General features: G+C 36.6%; 1 protein-coding gene across 1 annotated transcript in view; it reads right to left on the minus strand.

Annotated features, from left to right (window-relative positions):
* LOC148069571 (protocadherin-15-like) overlaps positions 1–17,139 on the minus strand; it is a 159,384-nt gene extending 142,245 nt beyond the window's left edge. Inside the window, exon 1 of the mRNA XM_087803083.1 lies at positions 16,794–17,139. The gene's annotated coding sequence lies outside the window, so the exon portion shown is untranslated. The remainder of the gene's footprint in view (positions 1–16,793) is intronic.
* Between the last annotated feature and the right edge of the window lie 4,546 nt (positions 17,140–21,685).

The raw sequence follows: 21,685 nt of genomic DNA on the forward strand, positions 1-21,685 counted from the left end.
GAAATCAAAATTAACAATTTAAGGACACTTTGTACCAAACATTAAACATTTATTTTAACAAATAGAATCTTTGTGAACCGGATTGTCTAGACATCCGTACATCAGTCACTTCCTGGTCTGACGACGCACCCGACTTTCAACAGTGGAATGTGTCCGGGCTACATGTGACGACGCCTTTGAAACTTAGAACCGTGTTTGACTGAAATAACACACTTTGTACCAACATTAAACATTTATATTGTACGGTTAAAAGTTTCATTTAATAGCTAAGTTGAAGTTTCATTCCCTAATAAAATAAAACTTTAAAAAAAACTTTTTTTAATTGACTGCAAATGACAACATTGCTTGAAATGTAAATGTTTTTCAAATTCAAAGTCAGATTTTGATGCTAAAATTCAGTCTCCGAAAATTGGTCTAATGGCACACATATTTGGACCAGTTGAAGCACGTTTTTAATAGTTCAGCGATTGGTCATGCACATCCACCAGCGTACCCTCGCCGCTCCACGTCCTAGATCAGTATAATTTCATAGGAAACAAAAACAAGCCCTGAGCAGGATGTGGAAGTCGTGTCGCATTTGTCTTAACTGTTTAATGTTGTTTACTTGTGGGGATTTAAATACCAGAGATACCCCAGAGCACAATGTTGCAAAATCACCAGCACTGAGCTGACTTTGCCCAAATCATTGCTATTGTTCAAACTAATAGCAAAAGCAGGGAATTCTTCAATAGCAGCAAGTCCACACATTTCCCTGGCAGAGAATCAGAGTATCCTGTCTTCTAATTAACAGTATTTCTGGAGTGTAGACAATTTAGCAAAAGCACAAAACAAGCGTTTATGTATCATTTGACTGATGAAATGTTAGTGGATTTATTCTGTAAATACTTCAGAAGGCAAGTCAACTTGCTGAATAAAGAAGTCGTTTTTCCACAACTGACCAAAGAAAAGTAGCGGTAAAAGTCTTTCCTTTATGTTCGCATCAAAACTCTTGCTGAACCTGGTTCACACCATGGATTCATTCTTTGGTTAAAATATGATTTGTCAACAACTGAGGGGAATCACAAACATATTAGGCTTCGGCTCCAATTGTGTAAGATCAATTCTAACAAAAGGGAAGATGACATTACATATCATAGAAATGTTCAATGTTTAAACTTTCGATAAATTTCCCCCAAAAGCTGTTTTCTTACACAAATAGATGAATAAATAAAAAAAATTCCAGTGCAAGAGAATGTATGATTCAATTTGAAAAGAAATCCACGTTTCTCGGTACTACAGAAGCCTTTCAGTCGGAGTCACAAAAAAAAATAAAGTTCAATTCTCAGCCGTAATGATGAGTAATGGTTGTCTAATCAGGATTTGGGATTAAAAAAGAAAGACAGAAAGTAATTTATAAACAGAAATTAACCAGTGACTAGTACAAGTGCTTTTCCCAATTAGGTTCCACAAACCCAAAGACCCACTTATCACAGCCAAGAGTTCTCTTGGCCCCTGAGCACATAGTAACTGGCAGCTGGATCTGAGGGCACTTTGACCAGAATTGAAAACAGCTCTGATCCTGGCCTTTGGACCTGGTAACCAAGAGCCTCCAGGATCTTGCTGCGAAGTTCAGAATCATGCAGCCCAGCACATGGAGCCCAAACACCAGCTGACCCAAAAATACCGTAAATGGTTGCGCACTTACTACTTGATAATTTAGGCTCATTTCCATTTCCCCTGACTCTGGCCCCACGGTCCTGGGGCTCCAAGGGCTTAAGACCCGTTTCTGAGTAACTTTTTGTCCAGAGCAGAAACTGCAACTGCTGAATTTGAAGGCCAAGAGGACTCCCAATAGCCCCTGACCTCGCACCATCAGGACTTAAAATCTCAAATGTGTCAAATAAACTAGTAACTGAGTGAGTAAATACAAATCCTTTATGACCCAACAATACTAAACACTCACTTAAACCAACTAAGTAAAATTGGAAACCCTGTGGGAGGATATTCAAAATCCTTGGCATTATAGAAACTGTGCCTGAGAAGTTTAAAACATCCGAAGTATAACAACCTTGTGTAGCGTCAACGCAATCTTCCTCAGTACATGAAACAACGTATCTAATTAAAGTATGTTTCATAACGTAGCAATCTAGTCAAGAGTTTTGAAGAATCTCCTGATGCAGAGCTGTGCTCGCGTCCAAGAGCAAAACAGCCATTCCTCACACGATTTGACATTCTCATCAGTCCTATTGTGTCTTCCTCCACTGCAGGTAATGAAAATTGCAATTTCATCTAGAAAAGCTCTTTCCAATCTCCATTTATTGTGCCAAGCTGTGTAATTGATATTGGCTGAATGAAGGAAAACACAAGGAGAACTTATTTGCCGGAAAAATATATTAAGAAGTTTTATAACTAACAAATGAGGATGTGGTAGACAATAGTTGACATCCAATTTTATTTGACTGATACATGTTGAGCATTTCTGAGGGTAAAATAAAAATTATAATCTAAAGTAAAACCTAAAGGCTCGACAGGAAAAAAAAACGCAAGGTGATGAAGAAATTCAAGATGGAAAGGTCATAATTTGTGTCTTTTCATTCACATTGTGGCTCCCGAATCACCCCTTTGATGAAACATACATTTCCATATGAACATAAAAGCCGCAGGCGGAACATTGAATAAATGTAATTCACTGATTACAGTGCTGTTGGGGAAACAAAGGTTAATTGACCAACGACGATTGAGCAACAACACTGCCCGACTGCATGGATTTCACAGAACTCTGCTAAAATTCGATTTACACTTACAAAGACATCAGATTTGTGTTTGTTTGTATGTTTTATTTCCCCAGAGGAACTTCACAGTAGCCTTAATTGGGAAAAACAATCCAAAGTTTAACTTAATGTTACAGTAACTTGTGCAAATAAAAGTGCTTTTATACAAACAACAACCAGTATTTGTACGATAAACAGTCTTTCAAAGGCCATGCATGCCTACATAATTCACAGTGTCACCGGATTTGTTCAAATTGTTAGATGCAAATATATTCTGTAAATAAAAAACATACCTCTAATTAGAGTGATGTGAAATTTTCATCAACAATGTTTACTACCTGATGTACACTAAGTTGCCCAGAAGGATACAAAAACGCCAAAAATACAACTGCAACTGATGTGAAAACCCATTTTTTCTGACTCACTCACATGTTTCAAATGTTGAAGTCTTCCTCTACAATATGCAGTAAGTCTCTCATCATGACCATGTTTTGAACTTATTACTTTATAAAGTTCTCTTACTTTATAAAGTTCTGTAACCACACCCCCCTTGTTTATACAAAGAGTCCCTTGAAGGTGGAGACTTGTAGGATTGATGGAACGCAGTAGCAATCCTTGATGTTTGACAAATCACAGAAGAGTGTGTGTGGTTATGGTAAACAAGATTGAATCTCCAGAAAAAAAAGTGTTTTTGGTGGGCGGGGCTTAAGATCATCTTCTAATGTAAATATTTGAATGGAAAGAGAGTTTTGTACAAACAGACTCATACTGATGACATCCAACATCTATTTAAGAAACACTCAAATCAACACAAAGAGTTTTCAGGACTTGTCTCGACAATATTAACATTTCCAGGCCAGAAACTTTATTAATTTAAAAACTCTTTTTAAAAGGAAATAATGATCGAGTAGGAATTGCACAACTATTTTCGGTATTTTCGGCCGTCTTACTTCCAGACACACAGCAGTTCATGGTTGACAAATGGATGGATTTGTTTTGTTTTTCCTCTTAGCATGACTTTTTTTTTTCCCAAGCTCTTTATGTTTTGACATTCATCAAAAATGACAACTGCCTTAACGACTGACTCACGCACATCTCCCGGGCGAACTGGACACCAGCTGCTGGGCTACAGAGTGTAACTGAACCTTACCATGACTCACACACACTGTTGATGAAAACCAATCGGAATACTAGAAGTCGTAACATTCTAACCAGGTAATGAGTAAAACTGCTCCGTTTATAACCCGCTGAGAGACATAGCCAGGAAGTGTGTGCGCTAATGAGGGTAGCTAGCTCATGCCCCTCTCAGGAAACAACAAAGTCAGAAGGAAAAGGCAACATCCATACATGCAGGAAGTACTTCTGCTCTTTATCTGTGTGACTCACTAACACAGTTCCATTACCACGGTGACAGTTCATTAACTGATTACAGCAAGAATCACTGAGACCCAGAGACGCTCAATCTAATGTCCCTCTGCACAATTTCAGGCGCCGCGAGGAACATTACATGTTTGCTCTGAAAAATAATTGTTTGAACTGGATTTGACATGTGCTAACAAAGCTTTTGTTGAATGAGATAATAGCTCAGTTAAAACTGGAAAATAAGGGATGACAGTGTTTTGTTGTTAGAAGCGTATATCAGGAAACTGAAATTGACTTTTGTGTTTTGAAGGTGTTGTCACTTCTTTTTTGCATTTCCTGTTAGAGAATCCAACAGCAAGTCTACATCCTACACAAAAACCTTTCTCAGCGGTTGAAGTTCAGTCATTACCTACTTTAGAGTTGGAGCTGCCTTTAGATGTAACAACCAAATGACTCTCCAGTGTGTCCTGGGTTTGCTCCTGGGCCTCCTCCCAGTTAGAAATGCCCATTATCCAGGGAGGTGTCTTGGATACATCCATTTGATTCACGATTTTTGTAATTATTTTTCTTAAATTAATTTATTATGTGAAGAAATTGAATTAAATATTGGACTACCAAGATGAAGATGAAGACCAAAAAAACTGAGCTTCAGTGGCTTCATTAAAGTGAACATTTATTTTTGTCTATACCAGGGGTGATCAATTATAATTCTCCAAGGGCCACATGAAATTATGTGAATGTTGTTAGGGGCCGTCAAGCAAAAAGAAAGACGAAAAAATCCCTAAAAAAAAAAAAAAGGACATTCGTCATTAGACTGTGACTTTTATTAAGCTAAATAAGCTGCAATTCTATTCTTGTATATAGAGTTTTTTTCAAAACATTTCTTCAATTAACTTGTTTTGAGGGATTAATATATACTTGGAAAATTACACACAAAAAGTAAATAAGTGTTATGTTGAAATGTTAATTACAGTTATTATACATGTTTTAAGGCCGTAAAATACGTAAACAGACACTTTTATACACTTTTCTCAGACTGGAATTAACATTTTCTCACAGTTATCTCTTATTTAAACACTCAAAATTCAAACCTTCGCAGATTAAAAAAATACTTGAGAATGGTGTCCGTGCAATGTTGCCCGGAATATTGTTGACGTGGAGAAACTAGTGAGACAATAGACAATAGATGTTGCCCAATAGATAACATATCCAGACAGTTCAGGACGCTAAACACAATGCACGTTCATACTGTACGCTGTTAAAAAAAGCGTGCGATTTACACAAAAACAAAATCTGTAAAACAGCGAGGCCACGATAGGTGAACCACGTTATAGCGAGGGACCACTGTAACTCCAAAAAGGAACCGATTACTAGAGTAGAAAATGTGTGAAAATTTGAATTTTCGGTGAACTAACTGTTTAACACAAACCGCACTTCTTCACAAACAGACAAGAAAAACAGTTTCAGCATTTAGGAATTAGCATTGACTTTGTGGTGTGAATGATGATTTTGAGGAATTCAAGTTTTATTTTAATAATGTTTTTGTCTTTCTGTATTTCAAAATACCTATTTAAATAATAAGATAATAAAAGAGGGCCCTGACTGCTTCAAATCTACTCAGGGACCGCAAATGGCTCCAGAGATTTAAATAGACTTAACCCTTCTCATCCCAAGGTCAAGGTGACCCTGTATCGTCTCTGGGTCAAAGTGACCGACAAAGGAGATACCACAAACAAACATCAGGGAAATGAGTCACCTTGACCCAGGGATAACACAAAGGTGATAAAACAACATGTTCTGAAAATCTGCTCAAAAATTGTCTGAACTTTCAAACGCCAAAATCGTGGATTTTATAAATATTCGCTAATAGCTAGATCTCCCTGAGTTGTCTGGTGATGACGCAGAGCACAGAATGAGATGTTTCTCCTCAGTGTTTGTGCTGGAAAAGACGTTGCCTAATGGGAAAAATGTACAAACACCATTATGTGCTTTTTCCAAACCACTAGCGGCAAATGAAAGATTTAATATGGGCCTCGAGTGCTTTCACCACTATTTTGATGAGCTCCTATGCTTCAAATTTGGAAAATCAAGAGCTGCCTTTCAACTACATTAAATAATGGTCTTACATAAGGTTTTAAGAAAAAAAATGATATGCATGACGTGTTTTGTACTTTTATTAATCTATGACCACCTATGTTTTATATAGTCTTAACCTATCCACTGTGTTCACAGTGACTTATGAATGTGTGTCTCCCTTGTGTATTAGCTTGTTTAATAATGACTGTATTGTTTTAAAATGTATCCATTAGGTTAGGTTAGGTAGAACTTTATTGATCCCTCAGGAGGTCTCCTTCGGGAAATTGTTTATTATATTATACATTAGCTATGTATTTGAGCTAATACAATAGATGTGTATTTTTTAACCTTGTTTTAACCTGTTTTTGCAGGTTGTCTGTTTGTGTATAGATTAACATAAATAGTTGTTGGGCCTATTTCAATGAAACTTTCCAAAAAGGTTGAAAATCAAATAGTAATTAGAAACTAATGTTTTGGTAGGGTCTGTGGTAAGAGACTTGTAACTACCACTGCAACTTGGGAGCTGCTATAAAGAACCGAAAAACAATAATATATACTGTAAATAAATAAAATGGCAACTATGACTTAATTTGATATGGGATTGAATATAAAATGTTTTTCATTCATTATTTAATTTATGAGAAGTATATTTATCTGGTGTTTTTATGGTCAGGACTAGTTTTCCTAATTTTAATTTTAATTGTTTTGGGGGTTTTTTTATAGACCGCCATTGTATAGAACAACCTATTGATTTAAAGTCATTTTTTCTTTTATGTTAAGTTTAAAAAAAAACTAGAGAATTCTCTTCACACTCAATTTCTCCTTCTGCAACGTGTCAAAATGATTTAGAACTAAAATTAATGTTTTAAAAAGCCTCTCAGCCATTTAAATTTTGGTATTATTGTTTATTTTGTACCTCTAAAACTGACAGAGCATACACTAACACACTGTCCTTCTCCAGCTCCTGTGATCTGGAAAAGTAATTTGTGGGTAAAATGAGGTCACAATGTGGACGATAAACAGGCCGCAGGTGCCAATCCGTGGTTGTGTTACACGTTTGTCAGCAACAAGATGATCTTCTCTGTGATGTGTTACCAATTCTTTTGACCACCGCAAGCTAAGGGCAAGAATAGAGACACAATAGTTATGGCTACTTTGCAGAATATACATTGATAGAAGGAGGTCAAAATTAAGAATATTAAACACTGGTACAAATAGTCCACATGTCCTTTGATCATTTCAAAGACTCTTATGCTCCAGATAGAATTTTATATTCCATTATTCATACAAAGAAAGTCAAACTACAAACAGAGGAGCAGACCTACAGCACATGAGGTGCACTAAGCAGATCAAATATTCGGCAGCAGCTAATGTCAACAGGACCCGGTGGTCTACTTAACCTCTTATTTCATCTAATTCAGTGCGAGTGAGGCAGATATCTCCAAGGTTCTAATCCCCAAGCCTTAGTCATCTCATGACCACGTTCTAAATCGCTAAAACCTCACTAAGCTCAACCCATGTGGATGCCTCAGCCACTCTGGGCTGTCTGCTTAGCATCAACAATGCGGTATCCATGTCACAAGGCACACGGCGGCACACAAAGCAAATCACTGGAGCCGACACCAGACAAAAGACTTGTTGACTCTGGTCTGGTACCTTTATATCGATAGTAAAAGGCTGTTCTTGTCACAAGGTTTGACTTAAAAAGAATCAGCTTCCAAAAAGAGCAAATCCAAAACATGAGGTTTGGTGTGCAGAAGCATGTGATTTTTTTTTGTGTGGATTAATAAAAAAAAAATTGAATAGTCAAAGTCAAGTGACTCTAAGTTTGGAAACATTTAATAAGGCTACTAACAACAAAAATATAATAAATGTAATTTATGATGACTGAGAATTTTAGGGGTTTGTTTTTAGCTATTTGAAAAAAATAATACCGTTTTAATTTGTGTTAATTTATTGGTTATTTTGTGTTACTCACCTGACACTTTCTATTAGAAACATCCCATTAAATAAAAAAAATCTAGGATTTGAAGATACTCAGGGTTTCAATAGGAATAAATAGAACAGTAGAGATCAGGAATTATTATCAGAGAAAAAAGTTTTAAACGTTAAAAAGTTTAGAGAGGGAAGAGACAGAAGTTATGTTGGAGGTTATAGAATTTAGAACAAGATGAAAGTGTAAACAGGAAGGAGGATCATGATGCAAAAAATGAGTCTCAACAACCAACATTTAAGTCAATTTATTGAGAGTGATTTTAAGGAGACAGATCTGAAATATAAGCATGATCAAAGTATCATAAAACGCCAGAAACAAGCCACATACTGCCACTGGGAGGATCTTGCTGTATGTTGTCCATTCAAAAATCCTCCCCTCAATAGGACATTTACTTAACAATAACAATTGCTCCCACTGCGTTTGATGGATCTACTGACTCCTTCAAGAAACTTATCTTATTTGTGCAGGCTTTGTCCCTGATTTTCTGGGAATCCTGTGTTTGTCTTTTGTGTCTTGGCCTTTGAAAGTATATATTTTAACTGTGTATTGTTTTTGATTGTTCAAGCGCTTTGTGACCCTGGTCCGGAAAGGCACTTTACAAATAACCTTTCTTACTTACTTACTTTACTTACTATATGTCCCAGCTTAAGTAAAAAAAAGAACTGCATAAACATATAAAATAAAAATGTAAATACCTCTAAATTTGTTGAGAAGTATATCTTCTTATGGTTGTAATGGTTAATGCACTACTATGTTAACTCCTTGGATATATATCCAACGAAATAATAAAAAACTGTAAACAAACCTTTTTCAAACTGAAGAGCAAAAAACAGATGAGGAGTCAAACTTCAATCAAAGTTATTGTAAACGTGCAACTGTTAATTCACGTTCTTAAAAATCACGTAGAAAAATCCAACTCAATAACTTTTTGAATCCAACATTTGTTTTCTCCAACTGGTAAATCTCTAAACACCCTTCAATAAAATCCCATTTCTATGGCATATTTAGGATGAAATGATTATATTCGAGTTTGTTTGTCAGCGTCCTTCACATTCAGTGGTAGCTGTTGGCTCATTTCCTGATGCACGGACTCACGTCAGCCGCTTTACATTTCCAGCCATCATTCCTCAAAGGAGATGAAACAAGGACTTTACTCCATCTGATAACGTAGACTGAGCTGCTGATCTAATGATTGTGCACATGCTGTGCCTGCCTTTCCCTTCTCCACATGGAAATAAAGGTGGTAAATCACAGCCCAGCATTTCTCAGACTCGATATAAAAGTTTATGAGTGAGAAAAACACAAGCACGGAGGTGGAAAATAATCAGACTATTTGACTACAGCTCCGGATTTCACTTCCTCTTTACCTTGAAAGTGAGCCAAATGGGTTCAAGCATCACTTCCCATGAGATGCTTACAGAATAATACTGTATTATAGGCTGCATTAGTGAATATAAATAGAGTTCTATTGTGCAAAATATTTATGCGACGGACGGAAATGCACCCAATGTCTATATTTCTTGATGAAAAGATGGAGGATGGCGGCTAACGGGGATGGCGGCTAACGGAAATGTATGAACAAATGTGGCCTTGCTTTAAAAAGTAATCCAAGGTATTTTTTGTACGGATTCCATCTTTTCCGACTTGTATAAAGTAAAAGCATATGACAACAGAGTTATAACGTAACATTATTCAAAACTGAAAACTGCAATAGAAAACCAGGAGCAGAGACAGACATCCAAGATCACATAGATGCAGAAACAATTTAAAGACTTATATTGAGAGTTTGTTCATGCGAAGAAAGAACTCTCCAACTCTCTAAGAAACACACTTTAGAAGAGAGGTGACTAGACTAACTGTGTAGAAAATGTTTGCCCTTAAACACAACTAGTTCAATTTTTAACACACAGTTTCTTGGAAAACCTTGAGAATCCTGACGATGAAATTCCAGTACCGAAATGATAAGTACACAGTACAATTTCTCTTCAACTCAACTTGCTTTGAAAAGTTTTGAAGTCAGTGATTTTAGTTGTTGTAGGTTTAACCTAAATTTAATAGTTGTCTTGACTAATTTCTACTTAACTTGGTTTCTTAAGTTATCAATTGAAAAAAAGAAATAATTAAAAAGGCAGGATTGAAGCTGCAGAAGCTTAAGCAAAACAATATCAATTTTTTGTAAAAATGTATATTCTGGATTCCCAAACACACACTTATTACTTATATGCAAAAATGTTGCAAAAATACGTTAACGTGTTTTGGGGGACAGCAGGTGAACTTTCACTTTTTAGCTGACTTAAAAAGTTTTGCAGTTTTGTACTTTCTAGTTTCCTTTATCATCCTTATCAGTGTGTGGGTGAGAGATTAGTTAACATAACCCTAAGGGCCTTCTAGAGCTAAATCAGCATTTGCATTTTGACATTAACAACGAGAAGTAACACAATAATATCTAAATATACAGTAGATGCTGAAAAGCAACATATATCACAGCAGCTAACACTAATGAAATAATGTATATTGGACAGAACAGTGACGATTTTAAAGTATTTTAATTGGTACTTGGCACCTTTGCAACTGCGATATGTTGGATGCAACTCTCATCATTTGAATGTCTCGATTAAACAGATTATTGTGCAACATTTGCCAAGTGCAAGCCCTTAAAATAAGGAAATGGCCGAAAAATAAATGCAAATTGTAGCACGATCCGAACAAAGCAACTGACCTCATAATAGCACAGGCAGCGGCGTGGCAAAGGTAACCGTGATTGCGTTTGTTGCTTTAGTTGCTTTAATTCAGTGTCAGTCCGTGTCAGGTGAAATTTAATGTCTGCCAATAGTGTCCGGATAGACTTTACTTTTGCAACTCGTTTCCTGCATGAACGATCTTGTTTGCAGCCGTGACACGAGCTGGCACAGGTAAAAATGGATTGATTCCTAGTTTAGCTGTGTACCGCCTCGCCGCCACATGCTTGGTGTGGGTCTGGGGTTAGAGGTGCCAAAATGCAAACCCCTGAGATTGTTTTCAACATCCAAAAATGACTTAAAATAATACAAATGTTAGGAGCATGTTTCCAGATTTACTGTCCCGATATATACAGACAAACTCAAGTAAAGGGACACTGAAATGATTATAGTCGTCATTTTCCCTTAACCTGCAGGCTCTTTCCTTTCTTATCCTCCGGCACAACCAAGACATTCTATTATATCGTATCCTTTTCACCGCTTGTACCTTAAGGTTCAATTCACCAATAAAAGTAGCTCTTTAGCTCACTCTATAAATACTTAATGGTATCTTGAGCTTCCAGTCTTCAGTCACGGCATGAAAATGAAAATGGTTGACATCTTTTTTCTACAACTTAGGCCATCTTCCAGTTGAAAATATGTGGCATATTCAAGATATATCATATGAATAACATCTAACCCCAGGGCAGTTCACATGTGTAGCCCCCTCAATTTGACGCCTCAAGCATTCCGACACTGGAAATGAATGTTATCCATTAAAATCATCAGGAAAGAAAGAATACCTTTTGGTCATTAATCATGCCATACATACCACTGTATATGGATATACATAGCTTAGTTTTAGTACAACATAACTGTATTAAAAGAGCCTAAACCAGTGTTATTTGTGTTTAAAACATGTACATGTATAATATATATATATATATATATATATATATATATATATATATATATATTTGAACTACTACTCTATATTTCTATATTCTAATCATGTATTATGGTTGTTATTATTGTAGTTGTATTTGTATATAGTTATTATTATCAGTATTGTTATTATTTTTTATTATTTTTTATGTTAATATGGCCCCTGTAATTTTCTAGTGTAAACTTGCCGTTGTAAAATAAATAAAGGACTATCTTGTCTTGTATTATTGTATATACAATTGGGGCGGATTGAGCCCATGTCTAACAGGCAAGAAATATTGATTTAGTTTGACCTTGAAAAACGAGACGCAGCTTCTAACCGAAAATATAACAAATTGTATAGTTTTAAGAAAAACATTATTTTTACTCTGACTTTATGATGTCCACATTTATAGGGGCCACACTTTGCCCAGGTCTGCTGTAGATAAATCATTAGGAAGCCATTTGATTCCTTTTTTTACTTTAATTGATTTATAATATGGACTTACTACAAGAAAGTGTTGAGATGTTTTAAATTTCAAACAATCAATAACTGCAGAAGTCTCACACACGTCTCAAAGCCATTGAATTGTGCGATAATTGGAAAAAGATGTCGTGTTTGTGAATAATACACTTAACAGCTTTCTCCAAGTTTTTCAAGGAGAATGAAAAAGAAGTAAAACACTTAAAGCAGGAGAGAAATAGGAAACTTGATAAAATAGTTTCTGATCAAAAAGGATGCACCGACTGAAATGCGGTTTTCCGGAAAAGTCACGAGAAGATTAGCTATGATTTTTTTCCCCAACAGTGAAGGACATCATGAATGAGATCATAACCCCGGGTCGGTATGATTCAGGTAGCAGTGGAGATGGAGAAACCAGTTCAAAGGAAAAGAGGAACAACGGTTTATAATGATAGCATGAAGAGGATAGATCCGGCTGCTCTGTGGGAAGAAAAATGAGTCCAATAATATTTTTAATTCTACAGAAAATATTATCTTAAAAGGTTCTCATCAAAAGATCGTTCTTAAATTTAAGAACAATTATGTTGTGTAAGGGGCACATACCATATAAACAGGATCTATCTCCATTTCTTTCATTTGTACTATTTTAGAATGTATTTATGACATTTCTCCACCCAATTTCCTGGCAGGATTAAAAGCCTATCCCAGGTACTTGTGGTCGGAGGCCAAAAAAGTCGCCCCCCAATCGTGGAGCACCCATGGATAAGAACATTCATGCTCACAATACAACCTACACAGATTTCAGAATCTTCAATTACCCTTCGTATGATTTAGGTCTGTAGGAGGGAGCCTGAGGGCCAGGAAGTAGACCCACGGAAACTGCTGTGCTGGACTGATAATTTAAATTCATTTTGTGTAAACAACTAATATAAACTATTAACTAGCTGTACAAAAGTATTTTTCATTAACTCCTTCACCGACAACACTAAAAGTACATTTGTTAAAACGCAGTTCAAGAAAGACTATAGTTGACCTATATATGCTGGATGAACACATTTAGAGAAGCATGGGAATTAACAGCTGCGTCTGGTCTGAAACCAACTATATACAGAAGCAACAACGCAAGGAAGTAATGTTGTCAGTTCAAATCCTTTAGCGATTGCAGTCTATTTATCGACTATTTTAATCTGCATAAATGGCAACTAATGTGTTGATTTAAGCGTGTCTTAAATAGATATTGGCCTTTTATTGTACTCATCAGTATGTGTCTGTTTGTACAAAACACTCTTTTCATTGAAATATTTACATTAGAAAATAATATTAAGCCCCGCCCACTGAAAACACTTTGTTTTTCTGGAAATTAAATCTTGTTGACCATAAACACACCCACTCTTCTGTGATTAGTCAAGCATCAAGATCTGTCACCACGCGTCATTAATCCTTGAAGTTTCCACCTCCAAGGGACTTGTTGTATAAACAAAGCTGGGCATGATTAAAGCGTGTAGTGAAGCCGTTATTACTTCATAATGGACTCCGCTCTCGTAACCTCTTGTTCGCTGAGATTTCAGACGGAGGAGAACTTTATAATGTAATATCTTTTCGACTGATTTCTATTCTACACTGGTTTTATTCTTGTTGTTCTATATTATAACAGGAAGGTAAACTCTGCAGCCAAGCATGAGTTATTTGTTTTCTAGAAGGTGAAAAGACTATTATAGGCAAGAACATCAATCTATCTTCCTCGCTTGTTACCTAATAAGGTCGGACAACACTATCTCAGCTACAAAGGTCTCAGAAAGGAACACCACAAACACAATTAAAGCGTTGGACAACTAAGAATTCTCAATAAACCTTTGTTTGTTTTCGTACTGTCAGAGGAAAGGAAGAGGAAAACCACGCAAGCACATCCAAACTTTACCATGAAGCGCCCAAATTCCAGGAGTTTCCTTACAACATTAATGTTGTGTCTGTTATGTCATCGGGAGGTTGATTGAAAGAGAATTCTTGCCGCCATTTTAAAACCAAGAGCGGAGAAATATGCTAGTTAATGGTTTGCTTCATTTCCACATAGTGCTCCAAATGACGATGTGTTCGCCCCCTAGTGGTAAGCTGACTACAAGAACATGTGTGATTAGATTATGGTGGCAAAAAGAGTTAACTGCAAGTATTAGCATGTTCACGTTTCAGCCACATGCCAGTTAAAAAAGTGTGGAACTTCAAAGTTTTGTTTGTGTGTTTCCTGAGTTTCTTTTTTATAACAAAGGTTTTTAATCCATACAAAAGATAACATTCCACAAGGTCTAGTTGAATTTATCTTATAAACTCCTTGTTCATTTTTTCCCCCAAAAAAGTGAAAATGTGCCTTTTGTTAATGAGGTTTAAAGAAATTTGACTTGTGACGCATGGGGAGCTTTTAAGTGTTTAGGTTGTGTCTACAGAAAATTAGTACAGATCGTGAGATCCCTATTAAAGTCCAGCTTTCATTCAGTTTCGGAGGTATTTTTCTCATTATTTCTAGCTTTAAATACATTTCATAAAGTTTGTTATTAAGCCGTTCACTTTGATCTGACGGGTGGAATCTAATTCATAATGAGATTAATGGGAAGTAATGTCGATAATTAAGTTCTGTCTGACTAAAAGTTCAACAGTATCTTCTACTTAAGCTATAAAATACATTCTTTAAAGTCCTTAACACCTTTCATGGCCCCATAACTGCCTGAACTATTTTAAATGTCGGCACTTTCAGGCTTTTACTAATCAATTTTACCCACTTTAAGCTTTTCAAAACGTCAAGAGCAAATGTTTTTCGAACAATTTGATCCCTCGCCTTGACAGTTTGTGAAGTTTTAACTGCACTGCCAAACAACCCTGAACACAAAGTATAGGTAGAACTTATTGTGACTTATGAATCGAATATGTATTGAATTGAATTGTATTATTGATCCTTGAGCATGGATTGCATTGCAAAGATAGACAATTAAAATACATGAATAACGTAATGTGATATTTGGCAAATTTCACCTGTAAATTCAACATTGTTAAACATGTTCCATGCAGGTATGTAGTGGCCATTTTTTAAATGTAGCACTTGTAGAATTAGTTTTATTGGGAGTTTAAAATGACTTAACTTTGGCTACTTTTGCATACACATCATTATCATTAGGAGTATAAATACAATTAAATGAAGTGACAAAGGTAAAATAAAGAGTTGTACTTGGTTTATAATGATATGTGGGTGTTATTAAAGACAGTGGGACATATGGTAAGTTTCTAAAATACCTGTTACTATGATAGAACCCTAACACTATCATCACCAGGCAACCAGCCAACAGGTGCAAAGAAACAAGTGTAAAACAGTGTTGGATAAAGAAATGAGTATACTAGGCAAATACCGTGAGGTTCAAGAAAAAAGTGAATGAGTAAATGACAATAACAGGTGTGGCAATACATACTGTATTAAAAAGCAACTAATGTGAAAATTCCATCTTTCCTGATTTACATGTTTCAAATGTTGAAGTATTGCTGCAAAGATGTCATCATGACAATTTTCAAAACGTATTACTTTATAAATTTCCCCTTCGTCTGAAATCTCGGCAAACGAGAGGTTACGAGAGTGGAGTCCATTATCTTAATAATGGCTTCAGTCCTCCTTCAGCCAGCTGTAATCATGCCCTGCTTTGTTTGTATAACGAGTCCCATGGAGGTGGAGACTTTCAGGGTTGGTTATGCGCAGTGACAAATCTTGATGTTTGAACAATCAGCAAAAGGGTGTGGTTATGTTCAACAAGAAGTGGTTTCAGTGGGCTAGGCTTACGCACATTTTCTAATGTAAATATTTCAATGAAAAGAGAGTTTTGTACAAACAGACACATACTGATGAGTACAATAGAGTCCAACATCTATTTAAGACACACTTAAATCAACACATTAATTTCCCTTTCATACGAGCTTGCTTTGGCACAAATAAATAGAAATACAAAAAAATACCAAAGGATGGAGAAACAAATAAATGTAAAAGAAACAACTTTGGTGTGGTGAATAAAAGAAGGCAAATTGAATTGTCTGAACAAATAATAAGGGTATATATATATATACACATATATATTTTTGATCGTTTGAGCACTTTGTGACCCTGGTCTGGAAAATCGCTCTATAAGAAAATTGCTTACTTACTTTCTATATAGTAGATAATTACATGTGTTCGCCACAGTTAATATTATTAATATTAACATTATGCATGGACATTTGCAAAACTTAATTCAAACAATTGAATTCGACGTGATAACCAGACATGTGACAATATTGTGTATCATTTACAATAATGATATTTTTGACAACTGATGAATATTTGATCATGGAATTAAAATGTTGAACTAATGGAGTATTTTAATAGTTAAATCTGGATTCATATTGCAGGATAAATAAAGTGAGATGCTGGTCAATTGTGTCAAATCTGACATGTGATTATTGAAGTAGTTTAAAGAAGAAAAAAAAGAAAAACCTACCATCGTCCTTCTCAAGACAAACGCAGTCCAGATATAAGATCCACAGTTCCAGGGTTTCAGTCCAGCTCGTCAAGCCGGGAAAGATCGCTCTTCACTGGAGCGAGCGAGAGCAACACGCGCCGCACACGTTCAAGCTCCAGCCTCTCATCCGTTCTCCCGAGTATCTGTCTCACTTTATTCCTCCTCTCGTCCGTCTGTTCCTTCCTCTGTTGCACTCGGTCTCTCTCTCCGCGGTCATGACGTGCACGGCGGCTAATCTTATTACACCGGTCGGTCAGTAAAGGTGATCTGCGCTAAAGCCGCGTCCAGACTCCTCCCCGCGCATCTATATCTGCATCTGTCTGCGTGACCCGTGAACTGTGAATAGTTTTTCTCATCAGCTATCGAATAATAGAACATTTAAAAAATGTAACTTAACGTCATATGTACTGCAAACAAACACAACCTCGCATAGAATTTGTAACAAACATTTGTACTTATTTATCTACTTTTTTTTAAGCCAAACTTTATTTAAATTCAACGTTAAAATTCAGATATTTTCTCATGGACGCAACTGCAATATTAATACTATAGTCAGTCTTAAATCTAAATGTTTTACAGCCCAAGCATGCATTGAACAAAAAGTATATCACCCACAATATTAAAATTTCCTACGTGGCATATTATTTTATTTGCCTCCCATTCACCAAAACAAGCTATAATATGTGAATGATGGCTCCTAGAAAATGATGCAGAAGATTAAAGAAGGACATGTCAAGTGAAAGAAACTGGTAAAAACGATTTTATGTATCTCTATATCTTAACACACACACACACACACACACACACACAGCCAATAGCAGAGTGTGTGTGTCAGATGAAGCCCTCTTGCGCTCAGCTGTCTGTCCTGTTTCTCTGCACCAGTGACACACAACAAAGCGCGATTGAGTCAAAGATAGTCGTTGATTCCCCTGTCGCTTTGCAACAATGTCTGTCATTTCGGGACTTTCCGCTTATGAACAAGTAAAGCAAAAATGTCAATACTCTCCATGTCCACGCTGAGCTGAGTTAGTTGTAAATAATGGTTGCAGTGAACCACAGGGATACTGTAATTATGTGAGTGGATGAGATGTATGAGGCAGACTCACAAGGCAGGGTCAGGTATTTTCAAAAGAATGTTTGTTGTTCAATGTGTTCACTCTCCTGCACATCTTGTGTCTTCTTTTCTCTTCACCACACAATCAACTGCCCTTTTTATTATGCTGGGAGACCAGGACCAGAATCCATCTGGACTGAACCAAACCACAGGGGAACTTCGATTTCTTCCATGAAAAGATTAACATACATAACATAAACTTTTGTTTAATCAAAACATGACAATAAAACCACCTTTAATGCACACATCTTTCATTCTAAATACAAGACACAATATCAAACTATAGATAATCGTCACCCAATACACTTTTCTCCCCCAGTGATGCTGGTGCCCAATGACTTCACCTACGATATCATGCAGGTGTTAAAAGCAGGAACTAATCATTATCTTACTCTTTCACATGGTGAGTCAATTATTTCCCCTTGCTTGAACGTTGCAGAGTGAATAATAGATCATTTAAGGGACAAATGGTGCACTTTGTCACAAATTACAAGAGGAAGATGTTACCAAAGTGAAAAAACTTCTGCTTCAAAGAGTGACTCTTCTCTCTTAAATAAGACACTCAGCCGTACAGTCACATCCATAATCATATGAATAATCATTCAAAATCATGTATGAGTATAAATACAATTAAATGACCACTGATGTTCTAAAAATAAAAATGGTCGCTATGGAGCTTTGTCTAAAAAGAAAAAGAAATGTAATTTAATGTTAAAAAATATATATATAAATGGATCGTTCCTGACTTTCAAATGTTGGAGATGTAAAACAGAAATACATAATTACCATCATTATGATTCTTATATTTGTTATTCATTTCATTCAAGAAGTGTAAATCAAACAGCTCCAAGTAGACCTTCGTACACCTCGGTGCCCATGAAGTTAGTCGCAAATAGCTTGGTGACCCCTGATCTATAGAGATGTGATTGGCTGTTAAAGCTTCATAAAGTAGAAACGTAATTGTCAGAGCCCACTAGATGGCAGTCATACCAACTTTTCACACAAACGTCTTCTTCACACTGAATAAAAGCCGCCTAAATATTTGAAAGTAAAGTAATTTTGATGTTATTGAACTGAACAAAATTCTCAAAATCAGGGCTGGGAGATTAGAAGGTGAAAAAATGTACCTCAAGGGCCATTTTGGAATGATAATGGAAATGTCTTTGTGAAAATTATACTTTTGCCTGACATGGCTGGAGTCTGAGAAGGAGCAAATCATCTTTTAATCCATCATTTATTGTCTATCTATCTATCTATCTATCTATCTATCTATCTACACATCAATCTACGTACCCTAATTCAAATGATAGTTGTTGAGGTTTATATGTGACCTTATTGTTTTTTATTTCGTCCAGATGTGACGTGGTGTATTTTAGTGGATGTAACGTCAGTTTGAGAAACGCACATTAAAACGTCTAACTTACGTCTAAGTTGTCTCTCAATTAAGTTGCTGAATATTGAAGACAAAAAGCTGAGCCTCACTTAATTCCAACACGGAAGGATTCTCCTGCAAGGACAAACCTCTACAGGTTATGGGCCCAGGAGAAGTCAGACTTTTTTCGGAGGAAGAAGTAAAGCGTGAAGTATTGCGCAAGACCTCTTGGAAGCATTACCGGGGAACTCGGTTCGAAGTGAGTGCTGTTTCCTCAAGACAAGTCTACCGCGACGTATGACACGGACTTGTGGAGAAAGACGTGTGTGAAAACGGTTCAGCAGCATATTAGCTCGACGGCAGCGGCAGCTTGTGTACGACGGAACCGAATATAAGTATGATATTTGGCAAACAAGATTTCTTGGCTATCTGCACATTCTTAAACTGAAAGAGACTATACTGCATGAACCAGTTGGTGCAAGTAAACGAGAGCTGGAAGAAGACCTGCAGAAAAATGCAGATTGTTATGCCGAGTTAATAGGATGATAAAAGCCGATCACTTGTGAGACACGATGCTCCAGATGATGGAAGAGGAACTCTTAAAATCCTGAAAGAACATTATAGTGGAAAAAGCAAACCCAGCATAATAAGTCTGTACAGCTCATTGACAAAACTATGAATTACAGATGATGAGAGTGTGACTGACTATTTGATAAAAGCTGAAAATATCATCACTGCTCTGAGAGATGCTGGTGAGACCCTGAGTGATGCGCTGACAATAGCAATGATCCTTTTCAGGCTATTAGCTGTTCATGTAACTCAGAATGAAGAGAATGTTACATGTTTTTAAAAGAAGACTCCAGAGTATATAAAGAAACTGGAAAAATTAGAAATGTTGGTGAGGCAGATAATGTGATGAAAACACATGTGGGACAAAGACCTGCCAAAACATACAGAAGAGAAGACGATGCCAATATAACATGCTATAAGTGTGGAATAAAAGGACACGTGGCAAGAAGGTGTTGTGCATTTACTGCAAAAAATAACACACACCAGAAACCCATTTGCAAGAAGAAAGGAGAGCATGATGCCTTGTTGTGGAAGAAGAGGACAAAAATATACGGACGACAAAGATTAACTCTTCAAGGCCAACTACAAGAAGGAAAGACCAGAGAACAATGTTAAAATGAAATGAATTATTTTGGATGCAGGAGCCACATCCCATGTTGTGAATGACTTTGGAAATGTTAAAACTTTTGATGACTAATTTCAGCCTGAAACCCATTTGATTGACTGGCAGATGGAACCAAGTGCAGTGGGACTGCCTTCATAAATACATCGGAAGACGTTGGACAACAACATAGGGTGCAGCTAAGAAATGCACTGCACATGCCTTCATACCCTCATGACATCTTTTCGGTGGCTAGAGCGACAAATGGCGGAGCAATGGTCACATTTCGCAAAGGACAGAATACCATGGTAACCAAAGATGGCAGCAGGGTTGAAATTTATCAGGACTATTCAGGTATCATAATGGTGTATTTTAACTCTAAGAGTGATGCAGTTCATGCCACAGCAAAGTTCCTGGCAGATATATGACCTGATGGGGAAGTAAAATGCATACGTTCAAATTGTTTTGTTTATAAGCAAGAGAAAGGGGAAGCTTGACTCAAGATGTGAGCAAGGTGTTTTTGTTGGCTACGACACAAACAGCCCAGCCTATCTAGCTTACTTTCCAGATGACGAAAAAGTACAGAAGTACAGGTTGGTTGAGTTCAACAATGACATCTGAACATCTGAATCAAACACTGACTACTGTGATGGATATATGTATCAAAAATCAGTGATAATGACAAAAGATTAAGAGAATGGTGATCACAAGGTCCAGAGTGATGTTTTTGAGACTTTGCCTGAACAAAGTGAACTGTACAAAAGAATGTTGAAAATGAAAAGGGTATCAAAAGGAAGGCTCAGAGAGTTAAGAGAAAACCAGCACATTTGCAAGATTTCGAAACTGAGGACACAACAGATAAACTGCGAGTGTGTGTGGATTTCTGTTATACAACATTGTGTGACATTCCTCGCACCTATCAAGAATCCATTACTGAGGTACAGAAATGGAAGCATGCGTTGGATGATGAGATGAGGTCATGAGGAAAATGTAGCATTTCATCTTACTCACTTACCACCAGGTAAACGCACAGTGGGGGGAAGATGGGTGTACACACTTCAAAGTGGAATGGATGGAACAGACCAATATAAAGCAATGAGACATTTTCACCCACAGCAGACATGACAAGTGTACGAGTGGTCATGCAGAAGGCAGCTCAAGAAAATCTGATTTTCCAGCAGATGTTTGTTTAAACTGCATTCCTGTATGCACCT

The sequence above is a fragment of the Callionymus lyra genome, chromosome 11 (assembly GCF_982586985.1).
Source record: "Callionymus lyra chromosome 11, fCalLyr1.hap1.1, whole genome shotgun sequence".
In the NCBI taxonomy this organism is placed as follows: Eukaryota; Metazoa; Chordata; class Actinopteri; order Syngnathiformes; family Callionymidae; genus Callionymus; species Callionymus lyra.